The sequence below is a fragment of the Marmota monax genome, unplaced genomic scaffold (genome assembly GCF_021218885.2).
Source record: "Marmota monax isolate L192 unplaced genomic scaffold, Marmota_monax_Labrador192_F-V1.1 WCK01_AAM20220418_F8-fsc00039, whole genome shotgun sequence".
In the NCBI taxonomy this organism is placed as follows: Eukaryota; Metazoa; Chordata; class Mammalia; order Rodentia; family Sciuridae; genus Marmota; species Marmota monax.
In genome coordinates this window covers 10,465,202-10,490,214 of record NW_026693602.1, presented here as the reverse complement: position 1 = coordinate 10,490,214, position 25,013 = coordinate 10,465,202, and the positions used below count along the sequence as shown (strand labels likewise).

General features: G+C 33.8%; 1 long non-coding RNA gene across 4 annotated transcripts in view; it reads right to left on the bottom strand.

Annotated features, from left to right (window-relative positions):
• The window catches only part of LOC124103049 (uncharacterized), a 71,209-nt gene that overhangs the window by 15,884 nt on the left and 30,312 nt on the right, over positions 1-25,013 (bottom strand). For 2 of the 4 annotated variants that reach the window (XR_006855087.2, XR_009228237.1), the window contains exon 4: positions 22,148-24,111. This is a non-coding gene — a long non-coding RNA (uncharacterized LOC124103049). Of the gene's footprint in view, positions 1-13,363; positions 13,440-22,147; positions 24,112-25,013 lie in introns of those variants that run through there. The other 2 variants (XR_009228235.1, XR_009228236.1) reach the window with 2 other exon arrangements.

Below are 25,013 nucleotides of genomic sequence, written 5' to 3'. Positions count from 1 at the left end.
CAGAATAACAAAATGAAAACAGAGATGATTTCAAGTGTTAACAAGTACGTAGAGAATTGGACATCTGAAAGTATTTAAATTCCCATAATTTATAAAATTATGAAGCTGTAGTTCTACATACTCTGTGATCCCACTACTAATAGTACTCTCTTTTCCTTGTATATTTATTCTTTTGTTGAATTTATTATTTGAGTCAAAAATCTTACTGCTATCATCATAAATAATGTTGATTAGAGTAAGTTAAATAGTGGATTAAGGTAACATAGCTATTAATGTTAGGTTGATAAAAATGATAATGTGAGGCTAGAAGTAAGTGATGTTGCATCCAAGAAGGAATTACTAATATATGGATGTACTATTCCTTCTTCAATGATCTTGCTTTTATTAGGCAAAGTGATCTAATTACTCCATTTTGGGGGTCCCAAATATGTAACAGCACAATCATATTAGAAGCTTCTTACTTACTCATGAAACAGGCCAGTAGAGAAACCCTCCACCAAATGACCAGTAGATATTCTGCCATTGGCACTTAGGTCATCCTGGGCTTCCCTGGCCTCTCTGTCTCCACCAGACAGAAAGCCAACAGAGCTCAGACGAACACACACGGGAGTGTGTAATGAGCCAAGCTGGAACACAGTATCCAACTGTGCTCGTATTTCATTGCTCACAGGAAAAAAACAAACAAACAAACAAACAAACAACAACAACAACAAAAAAAAAACAGGAGAAACTTAAAAAGTCTTCCTGTGTGATCAAGGAGGGGAGAGAAAGCACATCAATGGGCAGTTGGCAATTTATGCCCAGACCACCTTCCTGAGGGTAGATGCTCACGTGCACCCTCCTCATATAGATAGTATATACCCACTATTTCCTCAAAAAAGGTATCTCAAAATAACATCCATTTCTATAATCAGCTCAAAATTCAGGATCACAGGGCATAGGGCAGTCCTCTACATGGCTAGATGTGGTCATCATGGTCCTGCAATGTATGCCAAAAAGGCAAACTGTCAGCACTGTGTGTGGTATCAACTGGGTAGCAGGAACACCATGACTACAACAGAAAAATTCCATCAAGAAAACGGAGAGAAGACACTGAATGCACCTCCAACAGTATCTACAATATCCCACAAACAGCCGCTTCTCAAAGAGAAATGCTGTGGGGAGAGATCTTTCATTAGACCCTCATTCCTGGCCAAAGGAAACCTCCTTGTTCTCCCTGCCTCAAGTTCCCTCCTGAAATACCTGCTCATTATTCTTCAAACCATCCACCATGCAAAAGTTTGTCGCTCTAAGTCTTAAGTCATTTTCTTAATTTTATTTATTTATTCATTTTAGCTCAGGTGTTCTTTGAACAAACCACCACCTCAAAAAATTAACAGGCTTTGGACATATTTCCTTCCAGTCAATTGCACATGTTGGTATAACCATGCCAAAATTCCTTCTTTGATAATAGCACCAAAGTCTGATTCTTTTTCTCCCTGGCCCATTGAGGTAGATAATTATTTTAAATTATCAAAACATTTACAGCCAACTAGAAAACAGGCTTGAGTGGGAATGTCACACACTGGACCTGTTAATTATTAAAAGGCTTATGATCTAGCTAAGAAATCCAAATGCTTCATTATTTACCTAAATCCTTTTTCAATTGTGTTTAATAGTCTTTGAATCTAGAAACAGGAGTCATTTCAGTCTTGTGAAGCTTCTAATTTTTCTCCATTCCACTTTGCTTCCAAAAACTAGTCAATGTTTTCCTGAGATAATGCTTTGCCTGTGGCTCCTTGTCAAATGCATGAAAGAAAACAAAGTAGGTTGTTTAAACAACAATAAATGCACATGGAAAATGACTAAACAAGACAAATATTTGTTGGACTGATCCATAAAAAAAAAAAAACCCTGAATAACTATAAAAATAAGAAGGAAGGAGATAAAGAATATATGATAGAGATTTTAAGATAAAGAGTGCAATAAACAAATTTTATGTCTACCATTTTGGAAAGTTAAATGAAATTTACTAATGCACTGAAAACTACCCAGTTGATTAAATAGAAAACTAAAATCTCACTTGCATCATAATTATTCAAGAAAATAGCATAGCTGTTAAAAATATTCTCATGACACCCCAAGCCCATGTATCTTTCCAGGCCAAATCGAACAAATTTCAAAGATAAGATTACTTCCAGATTATAGAGCAATTTAGAGACTAGAAAACAAGTGAATATCACCCTACATGTAACAAAAAGAAACCGATCCCATTCACGAACATATCTATAATAAGTCTAAACATGAAATTAGCAAAGTCAAGCAAAGCATAACCAAATGCTACATGATTAGGTTGAGTTTATATTAGGAATAGGAATGCACAAAATTAGATTATGTGCAAACATCAACCACAGTAGTACTATATCAATAAAAATTTCATTTTAATAAATGTAGAAAAAACTTGCTGAAATTTCATACATGTTCATTTTGTTAACAAGCAAACATTAGTAAAATGAATAGGAAGGAATCGATTTGCCTCACAAAAGTGTCCAACTAATCTCATAAAGCAAATCTTATTTTCAATAAGGAAGAGTTACCATAATTAACTTTGATGTAATATAAAATTCAAGTTATGCACATTACCTTCACCTTTATTCAAAACCTTACAGAAGTATACCACACAAACGGAAGAATCAACCAAAAAGCAAAACCAAATGAAAGATTTAGTACTATCATTTTTGAAAACTAAATAATATTCAAATTAGTTACTAAAACTGGTTCACATTCAGTAACATGGTTAAAAAATTAAATGCATTTTAATCAACAGATAATTTATTCTAAATCACATTGTAAAGAGTAACACGAACTGTAAAATATTTATAAACAAAATTAATAAAAAATAAAGAAACAGCATGCAGAATGTTAATAGTGAAAAACATTTAAAGAACACAAGTCCTACTTACATTCTTGCCCACACAGAAACATAGTTAGATAAAATTAAATTCCAGCTCAAATCCCAGTATGTTTCTTCCCCTCTGTAAGTGGATATGGCAATCTACCATTTTATGAAAGAATGATGGGTTATAAAACATCCAAGATATTCCTGAAGAAAAAACACTGGCATGGTATCTTAATCTTCCAACAATCAAAAGATTTTTACAAAGCTAAAATTATTAAAAGAGTTACCACAAATGAAAGCTAAAGAAAACGCAAAACAACACAGAAATATATCCATGATATATACCTTTTAAAAATTACATTTTACATGTGTGGGAAAATCAGGTTCTAGTTTGCAAATAGTGCTAAAATTTTGATTATCCATGTGGTTTGAGGGTTGATTTAATGATTGGTGAAATCACACACACATACTCATAAATCCATTCATCCATACATACATAATTTTGTCTGAATCAATGGTTATAGTAATATGTGAAAAAATAAGAAATTAAAATGAATATAAATAAAGGAAAACATCAATTATTTTATTAGTATTGGCTTCATATTTAAAACTAACAAAAACGTCATAAGTAACAACTTAAAATTCATGGTTAAATTCAGCTGCAAAATTTGTCTACAAAATATAAACACACTGAATCAATCAAGGTAAAAGAGCAATAATAATAAAATCATCACACCAAAATTGAGTTCAATATAGGAATGCAAGTGTGGTTTTATATTTTTAAAGATAAGTTAATATAATACATATTATCTGCATATTCATGGAGAAAAATAATACAGTCCTCTCAATAGAAACGATGATAAAATTAAATATCCATCCATGATCTTTAAAAAAGAATAATCTCTCGGAAAATTTGAAATATTAACAATTAAATGCATAAGAATTTGCAAAAAGAAAAAAAGACATTCTTCATGGATGACTAGATAGGCTACATCAAAAATATAAATGAAACTACAGGTAAAATACTATAAAATAAGATTTTGTAAAGGTGTGGGGCACAAATCAATATATAATCAACAGCACCCATAGAAAAAAAATGATTGCCTGCAAATTAATAATTTTTATAAAATGGGAAAATGATCAAAATGTGTGAATACCCTCTTCACAGAAAATAGGATCATGAAGAGCCAATATGTATTTAAAGACCTGGTGCTCAAACTTACCAATATCGAGGAAATGCAAATTAAATCAATAGGGATTTTTTTTCACATATCGACTAACAATACAAGTAAGGTCATATATTGAGAAGAATTTATGGAAATGTGCACTCTCATATATCTTTGATGAGAGTGTCCATTAGTAAAATCTATTTGAAAGATAATTAGGTAGTACATCATAAAATTAAAATATCTCTAATTTAGACAAAGTAATTCAAATTTTTGGAAATCTATCCAAGGATGAATATTCACAGCATTGAATATTAATTAATTTGTTTATTCATTCATTCCTTAATTACTTATTAAGTGCCTCCAAATACTAAGACCTCTTCTAGGTACAGAACACACCTGTTCTAAGTCCTACAGAATGACCAGAGAATAAGAAGAGAAGGACATACCCTAATATTCTACAAGGCTTACATGTACAAGGATGGGGGTGATAAATCAATAAAGAACACAACAATTAATAGGGTCATGGGGAAAAAAGATGTAAGGGCTGGGAGTTTTCATTTATGCAGGCCTCCTTGAATGTACTGAGGAGGTTAGCAACGTCACATATGAAGTGACTTACAGCAGCTCTCCCGTGAGGAATTCTGCAATGGAATCACTTCCTGTTTATAGCAGGAAAATGAAATGCTGCTAACGTCAGAGGCCAGATCAACAAGGCCTGTGGAGTAAACAAGGAGACTCCAGGGAACAAGAAGCAATTAAAGCTGACCCACTTGCAGGGGCCAGTGACACCCTCTTTCCCGACTTACATGCACTAATCCCCTGCTGCCACATGCTGTAATCTCCACAAGAACAAACTCCAAGCCTGTCATTCTTGTTCCTGGAAACTCCATACTTGGCACATCTTAGCAATGAATGACTTTATTTATATGTAATTATCTCGCGTAGAGTGTTTATCATGCATGCCAACACAGTAATTCCTAATGCTTTATAAATAATAAATAAAACCACATTCACTGAGAACAGCCTGGTGAGGGAGTATCATTTTATCCCCACTTTACACTTGAGGAAGCATATGGAAGTAAAGCAATTTGAACAAGGTCCTGCTGTAAAGACAAGATGATAAACCCAGGCCATCTGGTTACCAAGAACTCATTCTTAACTCCTGTTATATGCTGATTTAATTAATGAACTGCTGCTCTCACTTTCTTGCAAACTAGTTTAACTTCCTTGAACAGCTTTGGTAGAGAAGTTTTATTTTGGAAGAGGGCTTCCTTTTAAAGACTCATTGAAGAGGCCCTCTAATCCATGAAGCAGGATGGAGGAGGCTTGTTTCCTAAACTGCTCTGAGTTTGCAACCTCTGGAAATAAAGGCAGACTAAAATCACTAGATTTGAAGTTTTAATTATTTTGTTCTTACTGTTTTCAGCCAAGAAGCAACACAGCAGTCACGTTTAATATATCCAAAGGAGGTTCCAATTACATAAAATTGGCAGAGATTATAAAGATCATCCCACTAAACTTTCTGAATATAATATTTATGTATTAAAGATCCTCACTAGCCAGTGAAATATTTTTCATTCGCAGTAGTCGAGAGATCTGTCTTTTGAATAATAGTAAATACAGCTCACATTTATTTTAGAATGTCAGAAAACAGCCAGTTGACAAAATTAATAGAGTGTAAAATCCATGATTACAGAAGCTCTCATGTCAAGCATGACAACTTTCTAAATTACTTGTCAAAGTTGACCTGCACACAATCTTAGATGAACTAAGTTAGGTAAGTTAACAGTGAATGTAAATAGATAAATCTCAGAATTTCAGTGATACTTATCACTGTGCAAATCTTGAAACTGAAAGAACTATCACTCAGCATGAAAAATATAGAGGAAAAGCTCACTATCTTTGTAACCATCTCAAAAAGAAAAGTACATATCAATTTCAGAGAAAAGAGAATGCTATCACATACTTAATATAATCATGCTTACAAACAATGAGGGTTCATTTTGCTATCAGGTGAAAATGATTATTTTTATTTTTTATTCTTTAAAAAATATTTCAGCTGTACATGGACACAATTTTTATTTTACTTTATATTATTTATTTATTTTTCTGTGGTACTGAGGTTCGAACCCAGGGCCTCAGACATGCTAGACAAATGCTCTACCACTGAGCCACAACCCCAGTCTTGATTATTTTTAATAAGGATTCCAAATATGATAAAAATAAAGCTATAAAGATCGTATTTATAATTACAAATCTTAATTTTTTTTCTAAATTGAAATGTTAATTCTTGAAGTCTAGGACTAAAAATTAAATAATGAACAGTTCCAAGAGAGAATTTATCATGGATTTATTGGAAACAGAGGAAATGTACTCCTCACAGCCAGATGGTCATTCACTGTGCTCTAGACCCACAAGGTCTACAGACAGAGGGAAATGAAAAAGCAGAGTCAGTGGCTGCCATCTATGGAACAGCAGGGAACACCCATGGCAGACTGTACTTGCTACTTAAACATTTCATTTAATGCTCAAAAGACACTGTAGTAGAAAATTAGTGTGCATACTTCAGTATGCTACATTGCTATAGTTTTCTTGCCCTGGAAAAGAAATTTAGGGCACAAATGAACTTATTATTCCTTTCAGCACCTTAATAAGGAAAATGCCATGCATTGATATTCAGTAAATGGCCTTAGTATATTAAGAACTTGTTGAGTATATTAAAATCCTTAGAGAAGGATATCAGTAGTTTATAGTTATGAATGGTATATATGGGATTTTAATTCTTTAGTTTCTCAATTCAAATACTAAAGACGATAAATTCTTTTTTAAAAAAATAATTAAGATACAAACAATCATAGATAGTTAAAAACTTCAGGCATATTTTTTTTTAGATAGCCATAATAAACACTTTTAGAGGGCCCATTATATGCTGGTCATCATGCTTGGTACTAGAATCTGCCTATATCAAGGCCTTCACATCTAGCATTAGAGTATGCATCCATGTCTGTGTACATGTTGAGGGGATGGGGTTCAAAGATGCAGTCCAATATATAAAACAGGCATGCTCAATACATATATGGACAGATATGTTTTAGTATGTTAATCATTATTATATTTTCCCTCTACAAGATTCTTACCATTTTTCTGCCTTCAAGTAAGTAGCGAGTCCATAGGTCATATATTTAGGATAGTTATATAGCTAGAAAACAATGAAAAAAAGAACTTGCTATAATTCTGAATACATTTTTTTGTGGATCCTAGACCCACTAAGCAAAATAGTTTTTGGTGGAAAAATGATGAAGGTCTTGAAAAAGAAAGAGACACACTGCAATTCCCCCTAAATAATGAACCCAAACAGTAACAAGAGAGTGCCTGCCCCCAAGACATCTAAGAAGAATGGCTGTGTGTAGAGGTGTGTCCCCAGCCTCAGCAGATACCTAATACCTCAAGCATGCCATGGGAGTGGCTAGAAAATGCCAGCCCACTTATGAGATCAGGCACTGAGAACATGCATGGGTAAAGCATCAGAGGAAACTGTTAGCAGAAACTCAAGTCCCCTTCCCTGGCACCAAGGAACCCTTTCAATTTCTGGAGGGAAATTAGGTGGAAAAAGGAGACCCTAATGTGCTTGAGATGGAATTTCCTGTGAACTTAAAAAGCAAAGGGTGACAATAAAAATAAGTTTGATGTAAGAAAATTAAGTAGTATTTTGTACACATCTTGGTTTGCAGCCTGTAATTAATACCTGCTTGGTTGTAAAAAAAAAAAAATGAAAGTATGTGTGAAGAACATAAAAAGGAAGACAAGTGAGTGATTAATGTGTCACAGAGAAAGTGACATTTGAGCAAAGCTTGAAAGGCAAATAAAGACTTCTTTAGCAGTGGGAATAACACTTGCAAAGTTAGAGATATCTCTAATACCACACTTCGACCTTGGTAGCATCAACAATCCATTAAGGCAGTATTGAATATAAAAATTCACAAACAACTGGTTTTAAGAGATGTGGAGTTGAGAGATAAGCATAAAATATATTGAATGCTCAGGAGAACACCATTGAACAGCAGTGGTTCTCAAAGTGTGGTCAAAGGACTTCTAGAGATTTCCATAATTTTTCAAGGGGTCCACAAGGTCAAAAGAGGCTTTCTAATAATAATAAGTCTTTACTTGCCTTTTCACTCCCGTTCTCTCTCAAGAATGCAGTGGATATTTCCAAAGGCTATGTGATATATAATATCACAACAGACTGAACACAGCAGCAAGGATGAAAAGCCATCTGTCTTCTATTAAGGCTGACATTAAAGATTGGCAAGCTGTAAAACAAAGCTACTCACCTCACCACTTGGTTTTAAAAGTTATTATTTTTCATAATATACTATTTATATTCAAATGCAATAAAAATGTTTTTGAAAAATGTTAGTTTTAAATTCTAATCTTGTGGATACTGCCAGATAAGAGCCACAGAAACAAATAAACAAATCTTCGTAGAGGGTCTCAACAAATTTTAATAACATGAATTTGTTTGAGATCAGGAGTATGAAGACTCACATTAAAACATACCAAGTGTATTGGCTTCCTTTCTATTACTCCTAAGAGAAAGAGTATGAAGAATGGAAGACAGGAACAGTCAAGACTGAAGAGCTGGCCAGGCAAAGGCAGCATGTATTGAGAGTTTAGAAGAGCTAAGAAGGGAAGGAGGTACAGATTTAAAGTGGAACTGAAAGGTGGCATAATAGTGAGTTTCTTAAAAACAAAACAAAACAAAATTTTAAAAAAAAAGGAAAGCAGCAACAAGTGGAAGCTATTATACTACATTTATTAAAAGTAGGACCAGAACATTACTATTACGGATTTAACCCTTACTGATATTAGTTTTGACAAATAAGAAGGAAAAAAATATGCAAGTTAAGCTTTTTGCACACTAATTAATATTTGTGTGTGTGTGATAAAGAGTGATAAAGAATATGAGCAATGAGAGGATATTTAAGTTTTAGTGTCGAAATGAATATTTTCTGGCAAAATTAAGAGACCCAATTATAGCCCAGTTCAAAAGTTTGTTAAATAATCTCATGTGAAGACAAAAAATGTTTCAATATTTGATATCAATGTAAAATTATATGTATTTATTCAAATTTTAAGATAAATTGTTATTATGAATGTGATCAGACTACAGGATAATAATTTTATAAAGATTTATTTATAAATATTATCTAAATATTGGCCATGCTGATGGCTTACTAACACAATGACTATTCCATTAAGTTGCAGTTATACCCCAGATATCTACAGAGTAAGCTGGAAGTTTAGTTAATTTGAAATAAATATTGTTATTTTGGAGATTTATTTTTATTTTGTTTTGGAGATGTAACAACATATGATAGAAAGCAAAAAGAGATATTTAAAAAGAAAGAGAGAGTATTGTTAACTTTATTGTTCTTTGGTATCAATGTTCATAAGTAGTTCTATAATATTTACTTAAAATTAAATACATCTAAACAACAATAAATCACCACTGTCACCACAGACCTTTGAGACTGGCCACGATCACAGCACTGCCAACAATGACTTAGTGAGGATAGGGAGCAGATGCCACTCTCATTCACTGCTGTTGGGAATGCAAAATGGTATTCCAGTTTGGAAGACAGTCTGGCAGCTGTTTACAAAACCATACCTGCTCTCACCAGCAGTCATGCTCCTTGGCGTTTGCTTTAGGAAGTTTAAAACTTAGATCCACACAAAACATACACAGGCTGTTTATAGCAGCTTTTTCATAATTGCCCCAACTGGGAAGCAACCAAACGTCTGTAGGTAACTAAATGGGTGAATAAATAGTGGCAACATACAGTCAATAGAAGGCAATTCAGGGCGTAAAGAAAAGAGCTGTCAAGCCATGAAAAGACATGTAAGAGACTTAAATGCATTTAACCTTGCTGCATATTTCTAAATGAAAGAAGTTAATCATGAATGCCTACATAGTTTTCATTTACAACATTATTTCTGGAAGAACCAAATCTATTGCAACAGTAAAAGTATCTGTGATTGTCAAGGGTCAAGGGGAAGGTAGAGATGAATGGGTAAAACGCAAGAGAATTTTAGTGCAATGAAATTTTTCTGCATGATATTATAATGATGGATAAATGTCATTATGAATATTTCGAAACCCATATAATGTACAACACCAACTAGGAATACTAATATAAGTTATGCACTTTGGGTGGTAATGATATATAACTGCAGGCTTATCAATTGTTAACACATGTACCACTTTGGAAGGAGATGCCAATAGTGAAGGAAGTTATTCATAAGTGGAAGCAGGAGGTATTCCAGAAGCCTCCATATCTTCTGCTGAACTTTTTAGTAAAACCTAAAATTCCTCCAAAGAAGTAAAAGACCTCAACAACAAAACTAAAACATTAATGTCAGAAATGAAAGAAGGCAACAAAAACAAAAACAAAAAAAACAGGACATACCATGTAAATGGATTGGAAGAATCAATATTGTTAAAATGTTCATACCGCCCAAAGTAATCTAGAGTTTCAATGCAATCTCTATCAAAATAATAATGACATTCTTCACAAAACTAAAAGAAAAAAGTACTAAAATTTATTTGAAACCACAAATCCCTAAACCGTCAAAGCAATATTAAGCATAAAGATAAGAACAGGGGCCATTAACTTTAATATGCACTACAAATCTGTACTAGTCAAAACAACAAAGTCTTGTCATATATGCAGACATGTAGACCAAAGGCATAAAATAGATAGCCTAAAAGACAACCCAAACATCCACAGCCAACAGGTTTTCAAAAAAGGTACTAAGAATGGGTACCAGAGAAAGAACAGTCTTTTCAATAATGGGAAAATTAGATATCCTTATAAGAAGAATGAAACTGGAGACTTGTCTCTCAACAGTTACAAAAAAACAAGTCAAAATGGATTTACAAACATAAAAATGAGATTGGACACTACAAAAGAAAACACTATGATGAATCTCTCTACAAAAGTAAAACGCTGGGGCTGGAGTTATGGCTCAGCAGAAGAGTGCTTGCCTCGCACGTGGAAGGCCCTGGATTCGATCCTCAGCACCACATAAAAATAAATAAATAAATAAAAGAATGTTATTGTGTCCAATTACAACTACAAAAAATAAATATTAAAAAAAGTAAAATGCTAAAATCAGTGTGTAATACTCTGATGACAATAAGAAGAGATATGCTCACACTTTTGTTTTGCTTGTTTTAACTCAACATTTCTGCATGTCTACAACTGTTCTTTTGACAGTTTTTAACCTGGCACAAATTTTACAATGTATCCTAGTGAATTTTTTTTTAGATATAGAGTTCACAGAATACAAATGAGCATATTGAATATTTGTTTTCCCTTTCTAAAATGTATCTTTGAAGGTATAATCTCTTTTACCTAGTTTCTGATTTACCCATGTTCTAATTATTCTTTCAGTATAACATTATACTAGGACCTGTAAATGCAATATCAGTAAAATAAACAGGCAATACTGGCCTAAAGAAAAAATTGCTTCAACATTTCTGGAGGAATGTTGGTAGACTTAATAACAGTTTCCTGAGTATTAAGGAGCTTTCTACAGTCATCACATGAATAGAGACCACCTGGTGATGAGATGCTGGTATCAGCATTAAAGCCAAGAACACATACTAGATTTGAAAACAAATTGGATATATAAAATGTTTTATGCAATGCAGTGTGACATGATTTTTTAAGGCATGCAAGTGGTAGGAGTTTTTCTGAACTGTGAAACGTTTTTCTTATAAGCATGTCATATCATAAACCTTCAATGCCATAGGAAACTCTTAGAAATGTTAAAAAAAAATCTGTTCTAAGGATTTATTACTTTTCTTTCTGTTTCTGACATATACATTGATTTTTAAACACTGATTGACAGTATAACAGTGTAATGTTTTAGATATAAGGTGTCCCCCAAAAGCTCATGTGTGAGACAACACAATAAAGCTCAGAGGCAAATGATTGGGTTATAAGAGTCTTAACCTAATAAGTACATTAATTCTCTCATAGGAATTAACTGGTGGTAACTGTAGGCAAGTAGGCTGTGGTTGGAGGAGCTGGGTCATTGGGGGCATTCCTTTTGGGTATAGATATTTTTCTCTGACGAGTGGACTACTCTCTCCCTCTGCTTCCTAGGTACCATGCTCCCAACTGCCACACTCTATAACCAAGGTGCATCTCAGACCCTACAGAATGGAGTCTGCCAACTACAGACTGAGACCTCTGAAACTAGGAGCCCCAAAATAAACTTTTCCTCCTCTAAATATGTTCTTGTCAGGTCGGTTTGGTCACAGCAGTGTAAAAGCTAACTAAAACAAGCAGAATCTCTAAGTTGTCTACCAAAAATAAATTCTCCCCCTCTTTGCAATAATAGAACTGCTGTGTACATGGAAGTCTCATGACTGCAGATTCCTTGACCATTGGATAGACACATATCTAAGTTATCTAATTAAACCATTTCAGTCATTTACATACAAAAGTGTCTTGGTCTATTTTCAGTCTACACTCTCATGCTCATAATGTCTTTTACCTCCCTGAGAAATTGAACACCAATGAACCTCATCCAGACTTGGAGAAACAGATTACTATCCCACCACAACCACTGGACTCTTCACCTCTCTGTTAAGGCCACTAGCACATGCTAATGCTAATTTACAGAAATGAATGTCTTATCCTGTGCCAGTGCATGTTTGAGCTAAATCAGGGAAAGATATCTTACTTCAAAATATTATGCACTAGTTCTCTACTGACCACAGAACACTCAACTGGATTCAAAAACTAATGTCATCGCTGCAATCTTGTTAAATGCATAAATTATAACCAAAATAAAAAATAAAGAGTCACCCTTTTCCCCTGTAGTAATCAGGACTTTTCCAATTACAAGGTTGGGATTCCAATTCAAAGCAGTTAAGCAATAGACTAACTAAATTGCTATCTCTCTCTCTCTCTCTCTCTCTCTCTCTCTCTCTTTCTGTGTGTGTGTGTTAGATAATGTCAATTGTTATGTTAAATCCAAACCTATTCTCTATTTTTCATTAGTGGTCAAGTTGTTTCATCATTCACATTTCCCTAGCGAAATCATCAAGAAAGAAACAGATTCTCCATTGCTGAAGCAAATCATAATCCCACAACCCTTAGCAAGAGATGGTTTAGGGTAGAAAAAAGACATTCTAAGTAGTGAGACCTGAAATAGGGGAACCTTCTGGTGAGATGTGACATGTTTTAAAATTATTTTTCTCTTAAAAAGAGAGAGAGAAAGAGCTGGGTGCAGTGGTGCTCACCTGTAATCACAGCTATTCTGAAAGCTGAGGCAGGAGAAGACAAGTTCAAGGCCAGTCTGGGCAACTGAGAAAGAACCTGTCTCAAAGTAAAAAAAAAAAAAAAAAAAAATAGTTTAAGAAGGGCTAGGATATAGCTCAGTTGTAGAACACCCCTGGATTCAATCCCCAGTGCCACAAAAAAAATAAATAAGCAAAAAATAAGAGAGGGGGGGCTTGGTTACCTGTAAACATCACAAAACTATTATTATGCAATGTAAATTTTAATATACTTGAAATTTTAAAAGAAATGAACAAATCCTACTTAAGTACAATTTAACAAAACTAATTCAATAAAAATAAAATCTAAATTTCCTATGAGCATTAACTCACCATTTTTATGGGAGTCATGACAGTCAGTCAGTCAAATAACTATTATAATTAAAATTTTACCATATTGAAAATTGCAGGCTTTGATGCAAAACCTAATGGGAAAACATCAAAAACAAAAGCTACAGATTTATCTCACCTATGAACACAGGTTAAAAAATATACATCAGGTCTGCGAATTTATAGATGTGAAGTATTTAAAAAGGATAATATACCCTGACTATTGGATTTATATAAAGAAAAGTTTTTTTTTTTTTTTAACTTTAGTAAATTCACCTTAGCATTTTGCATTCTTAAGAAATGAAAGGGGGAAAAATCACATAAACATCTCATCCCAGACGGAAGAAGCATTTGTTACTCAAAATAATTGATTATAGAACTGTAAGCAGATTCCAAGTTTCTTAAAATTAGAATATCTACAGATCTTTATAATAAATATAATATTTAATTTTTGAATGTTTCATTTTAGATTGCAAACATGTATGCTAACTACAGCTTCTAATGAACACTGTACTGAAGTTTGTTAAGTATATTAAGACAAGAAGAGGATATGAAATGTATAAATATCACAAAAAAAATTATAAGATCGAATTCAAAATAATTTTAAGGTAAAATATTTGAATCAGAAACAACTTAGCAATGTTGTAAAAGAAAAAAAACATACATAAAATTCAGTCTAATTATTATGTTCCAGCAATGTGAATGAAAACTATTTAGAATATAATTAATAATATTGTCAAATTCTTACTAACAAATACATTTAAAAAATTTTATTGGGAATTGAACAACTAAATAAATTCAGATAAATAATGTTTACATAGACTGCAAAAATTAATATCATAAAGAGATTAATTCTCCTCATAATGTGTAGAATGGATTAAACTATCATAAACCAAAATTGTAATAGTTTGGGGGGGCAATTAACCATTTAGTTCAAATATTTATATGGAAAGTAAACAGCCAAGATCTTTTAAAATATTCACAAGATTTAAATTAGTGCTCTTCTAGACTTTAAAACATTTTATAAAGCCATAATAATCGAGGCAATTTGGTACTGGTACAGAAAGACAAGGGACCAAGGAAACGGAATGCAGAACCCTTAAACAGACCCCTGCATATGAGGAAATTTTAATTATGAAAAAGGGGAAACAAAAAGGGGAAACACAGACTTATAAGGAAAGAATTGTGGGAAAGTATCAGTTTTCTCAGGAAATAATATAGTTAATATCTATATAAAATATAAATTGGAAATTCCAATAGACAAAAAGTAATATGAGGTGGATTATATGCCTATATTGAAAAAAAAAACTGCAAAACCTTACAAGGATACATAGTAACACAGTCTTGGAATTTTTTTCTTTTTTTTTTTTTAAATCAAAACAGAAGCACTTAAAAGTGAATGACATTTTTTTTTTTCTTAGTAGTCAGGGAAGACAACATAAAACGAAAGGATGTCACAGAATAAGAAAAGTTGAGATATCTAAAACTAGTAAAGCATTTATACTCAGAATGTGAAGAAAACTCCCAAACATAAGAAAATCACAAGTAACAAAAAAGAAGGAAGGAAGGAATTAGGCAAATGTCTTGAACAGACACGTCACAAAAGATTCACAAAAGACAAACTTCACAGATGATTCTCAAGCTTATTGAATCAAGAAATAGCAAATTAAAATTACAATGACCCTAAAAATCCACTAGAATTGCAAACACCTGAAAACCTGAGAGTGTCTGACTATACAGAGCAACTAGAATTATCATAACTGCAATGAATATGCATACTTATTTGAATTTTTTGAATGCATATATTTGACCCATGGAATCCATTTCTGCATGCATACAGTTGAGAAACACTTGCAAACATGTAATAGACATACGTAGGGATGAACATAACATACTGTCACACTGTCATCAAACAACTCAAGTTCCCAAAGCAAAATGGATTAACAAATTGTGATATGTGCACATAATGGAATTCTGGGCAGCCTAATAGAGAAAAGATGAAGGCATGTGCAACAAGGTGGGAGGATTTTATATACACACTATTCTGTGGGAATTAATGACACACAAAATAATTCATACCATAAAATTCCAGTCTGTACAGTTCAAAGAGGCAAAATTAACTAGATTATTTAGGATCACATACATAGATTTCAAAATTCTAAAGGCAAAAAAATTCTTCCCATTTCTTGGGGAAATTTCAAACCCCAAACCTAGGTAAAGACAAGGAACCCTCTAGCATTCATCAAGCAGCATCTGGGTATCAGAGCCTTTGACATAACAGGCTCTAAATGCACCCAAGAATATCACAGGGTGGGGGTGGGGGTGACTAGGATCACTTACTTAGAGTTTTATCATCTCTTTGCCACTTGCTTATAATAAAAACGTGTATTGTTTCTGAGACAAATACTCAGACATACATGAATGCATGCTGCATTTCTTCTATTCACATAAAAATTCCCATGAAACTTCCAACTTTCATTATCCTCCATCAAATCAAAATGGTAATTGGTATTTGAAATGAAGTAACATGACTAGATACTTTACAGATACAGTCATTATCATCTCATAACTTGTTAAAGATTCCGACAGATGATGTAAATTTGATAGTTTTGTCAATGCTGTCATAGAATGATTCTGACTTTTCAAAGAAATGTCAAAAAACACTGGAAATAAGACAATACCTAACTAAAGAATCATATCCATACATCACCTCAAGGGAATCTGAGGTTCTGGATGATCTAATATTCAAAATTAAAAACCATTTCATTTCTTGAAGAATATGCAAAGGACATGGCTACCTGGAACTCTTTCTTCTGTTTATCAAGCATCTTAATTTTAGCATGGCTTAAACTATCTTGCACACTTATTAGGACACTAATAACTTAATTGCAATCTTTTCCTTCTGCACTCTCCAATTGAACCCAATCTTCTTGGAAAATAAAATCTGCAGACAGTCACTGTTATAAGTTTAGTCATTACAATGAAGCCATGACCTTGGGTAAGACATGTTCAATGAAAACATGAGATGAAGTATATCAAGAGAGACTGTGTAGTGGCACGCTATGGTACAGCCTGTAATCCCAGCAGCTCGGGAGGCTGAAGTAGGAGGATCAGTAGTTCAAAGCTCTTCTCAGCAACTTGGTGAAGCCCTAAACAATCCCAGGAGACCCTATCTCTAATAAAATATTTTAAAAAGTAGCTCAGTGGTTGAGGGCCCCTGGGTTCAATCCCCGGTACAAAAAAAAAAAAAAAAAAAAAAAAAAAAGGCTGTGCTTCAGACACAGAAGCAGGGCAGAGTGTATGGTGCTCAAGATGGGCACACCTGTGACTTCACTTGTGTCTCAGACTGCCAGCACCCAGAGCCAAGTCCTCTAGATTAGGTTTGGAGTCTTATTCCAAGTCTCACCATTTCTTATCCTCATAATTTTCATGCAATGTCAGCAAGGATCACAGTGGGCCCACGTCACCACTGGGAGCTTCATATTTCGTCATGTATGGATTGCTTGTTGCTGACTTTGAGACTCAGAGAATTTGCTCTTTAAAAATAAAAGAAAAATTACCCTGGAAATAACCTGCAATGTCACTTCAAACCTTTCTTTTGGCTGGGGAGAAAAAATACAGAAACCAAACGTAGGTTTCTTTCCTTGTGTGGTTTCAGTCAGATCTCATACAAAATAAATATAGAAGGAAAAAGAAAAAAAATTGCTAAAAGTGATGTGCTTTTTTTGTCAGTGAAGAAAATAAAAAGTCTCTGGGGGCTTCTCTCCACTCTCTTCTGTCAAATTTTATAATAAAAAGATTCGTGAAAGTGAAAAAGAGCATACACTCTGAGTTTCTTACGATTCTTGAGGAAAGAGCTAAACTTTATGCAGTGCTCTGAGAATTACTTAGCCCATATAATTTCTTTGATACTTAGAGAAAATAGACATTGAAGATGGCTTACAGCAACATGGAATTTGGCTTAATTTGAATTTTAGATATTGTTCAAGGGGATTAGTAACCAGAAGGCTCCACCAATCACAAGGAATAAATGCTTTTGATCCCAAACACAAATAGGCAGAGAGGCCATTTGGCACCATTGTCTGTCCGTTACTCAATATCCTTGGATCTTCTATTTGCACCCCTTCATTTTTCTGTTTTTCCCATGGACTCTCTAGTTTATGTTCCTTTTAAAAGCATTTTTCAGTTTCTTTCCCCTTCACTTCACATAGGTATGAAGCATTTGAAAAAAACAAAATTTGAAAAGCCATAAATTATGGCTCAAAAAAAAGATGTTTACCCTTTTTCCTTCTTTTAAACAAGAAATGAAAATACTTCCCTTAAAAGCCTATCACCATACACTTTTGATTTTTCCTTTCCTCATATAATCTAGGACTTGTTCATAAAATTGGTGAAATGAAAGCTCATTCCCAAACTGACCCTTCATTTGGCATTCTGTTGGTCATCTTATGCCTGAAAAAAAAATAAACATTTTCATTTCCAACTGTGTATATTTCAATATACCTTTTAACCATACTTTCTTTTGGAGTTTAAGAGAGTACTCAGCCTTGATAGGAACAGTGTCATTAGCCTGAGAGTGGCAGAAAGGATACATGATACAAAATTTAAGATACTTCAAGCACGTTTTACTTGAGGACAAAATTATTGTTGAATATATTCTGTGACTGGGAATACCATATGTTTCTTTTAGTAAAGAATGACAGTGTATGATTATTTGCTTATCTACATTTCCCCCTAAAACACTGAGTAATTTATTATGCTTCATCTTCAACTGTAATAAACAGTTCACAGATACTCAATTAGCTAAAGGATATATTACAATTAAGGCATAAAGAGGAAACTTAATCAGGCGTGTTCACTTTCAAAAAGGAACCATAAAAAGCAGATTTGAGAAATATAGAAGGCCTTTTAATTGCTTTGGTAAATTGTTTTATATATTTTTAAAAGAAATACAGCATTACCTTTATTTAAAATTTTAATCATAAAGATGTTAAAGGTGAATTGCTATTATATAGATAGGATACTTACAAAAGAAAACTTTACTGATATAGCAAGAAACTAATTTCTTCTAAAATTATACAACATAATATAATATTTTATATGGATGGTTAGTGGCTGCATTTTACATGTTTAAATTTTGTTTTCAAAATTATTAAATAATGATGTACCTTAAAAGCTTACTATACATTGATAATATAGTAACTGCAATAAAATTATACTGAGTTATGAACCTTGAGTATTCTGGCATGAGCTGGAACCCCTCAAGAACAGTGTAATAGCCCTTACCTAGATGAGTCTAAGAATTAAATATGTTATTAAAAAAAAAAAAAAAACATGATTAGGTTACCTGCTTTTGAGTTCTTTAGGCAATTCCTCAGAATTTTACTGGATGAACAAAGGCATAATTCAATTAAAACCCATCATTTTATGCTATCTGGGACTTCATACAGGGAAACTTTTGTAGATGCACATAGGCATATGTATATCATGCTGCTAGTGCTGAAATGTTTTCTAGTATTGAGAAGGTAATATTTAAAAGGTATTCATATGAGCAAATCATTGAAAACTTTTTTCCTGAATGATCAGGTTGAGTCTATAATGCAAAGAAAAAGTTCATTTGAAATTTTAATATCAATGAACTTCTAAAGAAAGCCAAAATAAGGAAATATTAATTTTAAGAAATCTCTTTAAAAGGGACAAGTGGTCCTCTTCATCTATATCTCATTACCCAGAAAACTCTGCCCTATGTGGAAAATAGTAGGAACCAGGAGACCCAACTCTCATTGTCATTTAACCATTGTCATTTAAAACAAATCGATTAACATATCTATATCTTAGGTGCCCCCTCTTTAAAATCAGAAAATGGATTAGAAGTTTCTCCACGGTTGTCCCTAGCTCTAATAGTCCATGACTCTGATTACATTCTGGCCTGAGACCAAAAATCTTTAGAGCAAGATAAGAGGCGAATGCTTAACAAAGCTATGACCTTTATTAATAATACTCCCACAAACCCAAGAGGGCAAAGGCTTGAAGGCAGTAGAATGAAAGGCTTTCGCTTCCCTCAAAGAGTTGAATGGCTCATTTCCTCCTTTTATTCAGGGATCTGCTGAAATGCCCCTATCAAAAAGGCCCTTTCTCAATGCCCCATCTAAACAATCATGCTGCATGTTGCCATATTTCATTTTTCTTGCTAGCACTCCTTGACATTGGGTATTTTACATCTTGAATATTTTGGATGTTTACAATCCCCCACTAATACAAGCTCTGTAACAGCAGTTTTGTCTTGAACTCTTGATTGTTCCCAGTGAAGTCTGTTGACTGAATAAATGGATGTTTTCTACAGGAAGCAGACCCATGTGACTGGATCACAGAGACATGTTGGTGCTTTGAAGAAGATGAGGCTGAAAAAGTAAGCTGAAGGACAAGTGTAACATCCCAAGGCAACGCTGTCCAGTGAGACCTTCCATGATGGTGGAAATGTTCTGGAGATTTGGTGTCCATTCCAGTAGTCATTAGGGACATGTGGCTTTGGAGTACTTGAAATTAGGCTACTGTGATAGAGGAATTCAATTTGTTTTATTTACTTTTAATTAAGTACACATTCAATTTAAATGGCTGTACATGGCTAGTGGCTGTTGTATTGAGTATTTTCTGAGTAAGTTTTAAAATGAATCCAAAAGCAATGGAAAGTGGTTGGATATTTCATGTAGGAAAAATAATGTGATCTGGACTATATATTCACTCAGTGATGTTGAAAGCAATGCATAGAGTGAACTAGAGAGAAACTGCAAAGCAAAGTGGCCAGATAGAAACTTCAAAACATCTGAATGTAAGAAACAAAGGACCTAAATTAACTCAGTGACAGTCTGAAGGGAAAGAAAAGACATGGATAGAAAATACCACAGAACCAAATTTAACGGAGCTTGGATATATACATATTTTTAGTTATAGCATGACCCTGTGTTTGCTGCTATAGATGCATAGATAACAATTCCACTAGCAAGAGAAGCCAGGTAGCACAGCAAAATCTATACCAGGGTCAAGAGAAATTCACTGACTAAAAGTTTAGCTTAGGATCGAATACTTTGTAAATCCTGAGGCTTAAGAAAATATTTCTTTGCGTTCTAAATCATTCAAAAACCAAATTAAAGGAATATTTGTAACCAATTCAAAGTTGACATTGATTTGGGAATGTTTATAAGATTAAACATCAGATATATATGTGTGTGTGTGTGTATGATTACATGTATGTATAAACACAGAGAATTTGCAAAACAACTGGAAACATTATCAATCAAATCTACTCTGCTCCATACTGCATAGAAAGCCACCTGGGAAAAACACGTGGTGTAGTCTGTTTCAATGGGGGATACGTATTTTTGTTTTAAGTTTGGTTTTACACAGTGAAACCCTTTCTATCACGAGACAAGGAACACTTCTCCCATATTGGCAACACTTTTTATATGGTTGGCAGGTTTCAATGAGTCTGAACATGAATAAAATCTAACTACTCCACTGGATGAAAAGCTCATGAACTTCCGCTTTTAAAGATGAAATAGAAAATAACTGTCACAAGAAAAGAGCCAAAGCGTGATTTAATATTTCATCAACAAAGAAGCCTTGACCCTTATTTGCACTATTAAAATCTTAATATAGCAAAGTCATATAATGGGACAGTTAGAATTTAGAAGCAAATAAAATTCCTTGGCAGACTAGGGATTTTTGCCATCTGTATCTTAAAGCAGGAGGAAATATGCACGGTGTTCAGGCTCTGTAATAAGCATATTAAAGCCAAAGGTGCTGCTCTATATCCCAGAGTAAGTGAATGAAAAGAAATTCCTGCAAGGCACATGCTCTAAATAAAACTGTCTGTATTTTGATAAACTCCACTTTCTATGAACTTCTGCTAATGATTACAACAGCATGAAAAGAAGCCAAAGATTCTCAAAGTAAATTGAAAAGCATGCTCAGTTTTCTATCTATTTCAATTACTGGAACATGCACTTGGGCAACATTTGTTATGTCCTGAAAGCAAGATACTACATAATTCACTGGACAGATTGACAGATATCAGCCTCTATTGTTCTCCTTCTGACAAAGCTGTGACTTTTGCTATTAAAAAAAAAGAAAACTATTTTAAAGAAGTATGTGTATGTGTGCCAAGATTTCAAATCTAGGAAGTATTGAAAGTTTTCAAATTGAAAAATAATACTAAAAAATAGCCACAGGTAAATGCAATGTGCAGGAAATGACTAACCACTTACAGACTACTCTTAGTCTTACAAGTTGAGGTTTATTTTGAATATCTCAAATTTTCACTAAAATGTATTACTATATAGATATACTGATTTCTACAAATTAACAATAAATTGTCCATATCCCTGTTCTAGAACACAAATGTGGATTAGAAAATCTCAAACTGTGTGTATACTTATGCAAAGTTACTATATTAATCCAAACATTGCATTCCTTTAATTTTTCTCAAAAACCTTATTCATTCATTAAGATATTTCCATCTTTATTTATAACCAGAGTCAAAAGATTAATAATCCTATTTTTTTGGTAAATCCCTAGCATATCCAAGAATATCAGTTATTACTATGTATCCTCTATTATTACTTTGCAACTAGTAGAAGCTTTTGAACACTGAGTCTGATTTTAAAAAATAACTGCTTAGAAGGTTGTATCTGCTCCTTACAAACATATCAACTTGATTGTCAGCATCTGAAAGCAATATGTTTTGCATATTCTAAAATTATATGAACTAAACTGAAAATAAATGTCTTCTTAGGGATGAACTTTCAAAAAAGCTACCAGAGTGAAATAGTACTGCAGACAAATGGTAAATGAACTTACTTAAATGAATCTTTTTTTTTCTTTTCCTTGTTTATATTTCCCTAAATTCTCTCATATAACATATATGCTAAAAATTAACATGAACAAAAGTCCATGTGTTAGTCATCTTTCCATTGCTATTTCAAAATATCTGAGACAATCAGCTTTAAAAGAGGAAAGATTTATTTGGTTCATGGTGTCAAAAATTTTAATCCATGGTCCCTTGGTCCTTTGCTTTGGGCCTTTGGTGAGGTGAACTTCATGGCACAGAGGGTGTAGTACAGCAAAGATGCTCTTCATGGTGGCTAGGAGGCACAGATTGAGAGGAAGGGGTCAGGCTCCCAATGTCTTCTTCACAATTACATGCCAAGGCCCTAACCTTCTTTCACTAGGCCCCGCCTCCCAAGGTGCCCATCACCTTCCGGCTGTGCCACAGACCAGGGACCAAGCCTTCAATGCATGGGCTTTGGAGCACATTTAAACTATAACAGTCCACTTGCCAAGCAAGTTGTCTTCTCAAGACACTCCATGCCTCACTCCAGAATTCCCCAAAGTGAAAGAAAAGCACATTACATTTAACTAACATGTAAAACAATGACTTGTAAAAGAATTATAAAAGTAAATAATTCTACTTGAATTTTGTGAGGGCAAGAATGCTCATAGGGAGAAAACTAGGTGTAGTTTAAATTAGAGCAGGATTCTTTCATTTATTTTTAAGCTGATGATATCATTTTAAAAAAGTGTTTCACCCTACAATTTGAAATTGCATTTAGAGAAAGATTTCCAAAGAAAGAAAATAAGACTTGCATTCATATTCTGGCCCTGAACTTCCTAGCTTGCCCTGGGTGTATTTCTTGTGTCTCACAAACTTCAACAATAAATTTATCATAGTTATATGTATTTACAGGCTTCATTAAATAATTCATTGAAATATCATTTTAAAAATTGGTAAAATTTTCCATATAGTCAGATACCTGGATAGTATGAATTGTCTTGATCAACAAGGGATCTATTAATGAAGTCATTTTTTCCTAAAGCACTAGCACAGCAAGCTAATTTCAAAGCAAATCCTTTTCTATCGATAGTTATTGAATAGCTATGGCCCACCGTAACTCACCTTCCAAGAACATGAAATTGAGCAAATTAAGACTGTCCTCTAAGTTCACCTAAAAAACTCATGTACAAGATTTGTACAACACAATTTATGGTGACAGAATTGTTCCCCCAAACCAAGACTTGCTTATAAGCTGTATATCACAGTATCTCTAAAGAGGGAGAGGGAGAAATAGTAATCTCATGATTGATACACAGAAGAAGAAGAAGAATTACATAAAAAGCATTGTTAAGAAAGTGCCTTAGTCAGCTTTTTCACTGCTGTGACAAAATGATCTGACAAGAATAAATTTACAGGAGAAAAAGTTTATTGTGGGGCTCACAGTTTCAGAGGTCTCAATCCATAGAAGGTCAGCTTCATTCCTTGGAGCTCAAGGTGAGGCAGGACATCATGGTGGAAGGATGTAGTTGCAGGAAGTGGCTTAGGACATTACCTGGAAGCAGAGAGAGAGAGAGACTGCTCTCCTCATGAGGAAATATAAATCCCAAAGGCAAATCCCCAATGCCCACCTTCTCCAGCCACACCCTACCTGATTACAGTCAAACCCTAGTAGAGGATTAAAGCACTGATTAGGTCAAGGTTCTCCTAACCCAACCATTTCTCCTCTAAACTCTCTTGCATTGTCTCACACGTGAGCTTCGGGGGAATATCACATATCTAAATCATAAGAGAAAGCTCTTTTAAAAGCACCAAATTCACCAACCATAAAATAAAAAGTGGGTCACTTTGACTATGTAAAAAAAAAAAAAAAGAATCTGTGCTTATCAAAATACACAATAAAAAGAGCAAAGTGTTCAAAGCCAGCCTCAGCAATTTAGCGAAATCCTGTCTCAAGATAAAAATAAAAATGACTGAGGATGTGTGGCTCAGTGGTTAAGTGTCACTGGATTCAATCCCCAAAACCAAAATAAATAAATAAATAAGACAACCACCACATGAGAAAAAAAAATGTTTAACATATATATATACTCAAGAATAGACTCCAAACCAGAATTCGTTGGAAAGGTAAATAACAACAGCAACAAAAGCAAAACAACCAAATCTTAAAATTGTTTAACTGGCAGTTTATAAAAGTATAAATCTAATAAATCGATGAGAAGATATTCAATCTGAGCGATAATTCAAGAGGTTTAAATTAAAATACCTATGCAACTCAAGGCTAACTGAAATCACAGCCAATACCATATTCTTGAACTATATGAGTTCCAGGGTGTCACTCTTGAGCTGCCATGAGGTATGCTGGTACAACTGCTTTGAAAACCATCATCAAGTGAGCATCTATCTCACATAAAACTATGCTGGGTACCGAAGTATTCAAAAAGGTTCACAGAAAGT